General features: G+C 45.2%; 1 long non-coding RNA gene across 1 annotated transcript; it reads left to right on the top strand.

Annotated features, from left to right (window-relative positions):
• Window positions 1-1,243: 1,243 nt before the first annotated feature.
• On the top strand, window positions 1,244-2,532 carry LOC120111145. The gene is made up of 2 exons (XR_005512285.1): window positions 1,244-1,772; window positions 2,401-2,532. It is a non-coding gene; the product is annotated as an uncharacterized LOC120111145 (long non-coding RNA).

Below are 2,532 nucleotides of genomic sequence, written 5' to 3' on the forward strand. Positions count from 1 at the left end.
TTGAGATAGACCGTTGCTATCTAATGATCATAAGTACATGTTCATTTTGTGAATTACATTTCTAGCCATTTAATGATTTGACTCTAAGGTTGGCCATTATTCTTTGAGGGATCAACACACTACCATGAGAAGTATATGAGATCTATTTCATTTCAAGTTCTATCCCAAACACAACTACTTTTAATCAATCCTGTTGTGAATCGATCCTGATCCGATCTCGAGTAAACATGCATCAAGATGATAATTTCAATCTAAGATTTCAGTTAGTCATTTATCTAGTGCTAATCTTACGAGTTTATATGAAATTTTTGCTAATTGATTTAAAGTTATCTATCACACTGATTTTGATCGAGAAGAATAAGATCTTGGATTTATATTACTCAATGGGCTGAGCATCTGAAAGGCCTAGATCTCTTTAATTTCGAGGACGAAATTTCTTTTTAGTTGGTTAGAGTGTGAAGACCCGAATTGGGCCCATCCTAGGGCCCAACGAACTGAAGTCGGCAAGGAGTGCCGACTTCAGTTGAGTCATCGTGGTCTCCCCACGATGACCACGCCGACCGAACGGCCAGCGGGATCTCCGCACACCACCCCCCCTCTTCCCTCTTCCCTCTTCCCCTCTTCCCCTCTTCCCTCTCCCTCTCTATCGCCCTCTCTCTCTCTCTCTCTCCCTTTCTCTTTTCTCTGAGAACCCATCCCTTCCTTTTCTTTTTTTCCCCTCTTTTGAGAAGGTCGCTGGAGCCCCGTCATCGCCGGAGCCGCCATCGCCGCCGGGGAAACACTCGTCGACGACCGGAGGTGAGCAAGACAATATAGACCTATTTTTTTTGGATTTAAGGGGAGGGAAACGATGGGAAAGAATGGGGTTTACTTCCCCTGTTTCGGGGAAGTTCTTTTTGGGAGATTCGGCCGGCCGACGGCGGCCGGCCGGGGTCAAATCCGGCCGAAACGGGTTCGGCCGGAGGTGGGCGAACGGGGGCCGGGCTTCCCAGCCCCGGTCCCTCTCTTTCCTCCCTCTCTTCTTCTCCTTCTTCTCTTCTTCTTCCCGTCCGGCGCCGCCTGTGAAGGTGGGATGGCCGACGGCGGCTGGCCGAGCGCCGCCGCCGAGGGCCACGGTCGGCCGCCGAGGGCCGACCGGAACCACCAGCCACCCTCCTCCCTTCTCCTTCTTCTTCTTCTTCTTCTTCTCTTCCTTCTTCTTCTTCTCTTTTTTTTTCTTCTTCTTTATTCGGCCTGGGTTTATCCTTGCTTTGAAATCCGTGCCTCACTTGTGAACCAGACTTTGAACCGGGTTTAAACTGTGAACCGGTTCCACCTACTCCATGAATTGGGTTTGAGTGAATGGGTTTTGGTTAGGGTCTGAATTTGAGTCAGGAGTTTGGGTTAGCCTGATGTGAGTACAATCTGGTTCGTCAAAATTTGATCTGATCTGGTCTGATCAGATCTGGTTTGGGTTGGGCTAGGGAACTGTTTTTGGGCTGAGTTGGGCCTGATTGGATCTGTGGGCTGGGTTGGTTTGGGCCCGAGATCTGATCTGGACCTGTAATCTGGTTTGGTTCAGTTGGGCCTAATCTGTGTTGGGCCACAATTGGTTTTGGGTTAAAGGATTTTGATTTTTGGGATTTAGTCTATTTATTCTTGGATCTTTGAACTTAGGAATTTAAGGGATTGGAATTAGTTTAAATTATGTTTCTAAATTAATTAAATAATTAATATTTATGTTTAATCAGGGGTTCGTGATATCTGTGGCAGGGATTCTTAAGCTAGCCCAGGTAGGTGACCGTTGCTTTAAAGTAGAATTCTAACATGTATCTTGCATATGTTGATTTATTGATTCATTATTAGCAATATGTGTTAGAATTAAAATTAAATATTTAATTTCATAAATTGTTATGCGCTTTACTGTGGGGAGTATGATTATGATTTTGATATAGAAAGTTGATTTATTGATTTTCAAAATCCGCGTGACTATAGTCTAGACCCCGCCAATGGGATGATACGTTGGCCCTGTCGACTTGTACTGAGGAACTAGTTCCGACACCGCGACCACCGGTGATAGAATAGTGGCGGCACAGGGGTGCGTTTTGCTCTTCGGAGCGGCTCGGTGGAGCGTGAGTTTGGCACCAGGGGGTGCGGCACAGTGGTGCGTTGGCTCAGTAGAGCGGCTCTTCGGAGAGTTGTATTGGCACTTCGGTGTAACCATGCCACTGGGTGATGTGGCCGTAGTCATGCGGTTGAGTTATTTTGAGTCTCGGATTGGGTTTACAGATTATTGTGTGGATTTTTGGATTTATGTGTTTAGCTGCTTTTATATGCATTATGACATGTTATATGACGACTTTATTGCATGATGTCGCCTACTGAGCTGTTAGCTCACTCCTACTATTTACATTTTTGCAGGTGATGATATATGATTATGGGGATTACGGGACGGAGTGATCATGATGTAGTTAGCTAGTGGATATAGACTTTCTCTTTTGACTTATGTATATATGGACATTTGATCTGAAAACTGGAATTTATTTTTAATTA

Source organism: Phoenix dactylifera, chromosome 6 (assembly GCF_009389715.1).
Source record: "Phoenix dactylifera cultivar Barhee BC4 chromosome 6, palm_55x_up_171113_PBpolish2nd_filt_p, whole genome shotgun sequence".
NCBI classification, from domain to species: Eukaryota; Viridiplantae; Streptophyta; class Magnoliopsida; order Arecales; family Arecaceae; genus Phoenix; species Phoenix dactylifera.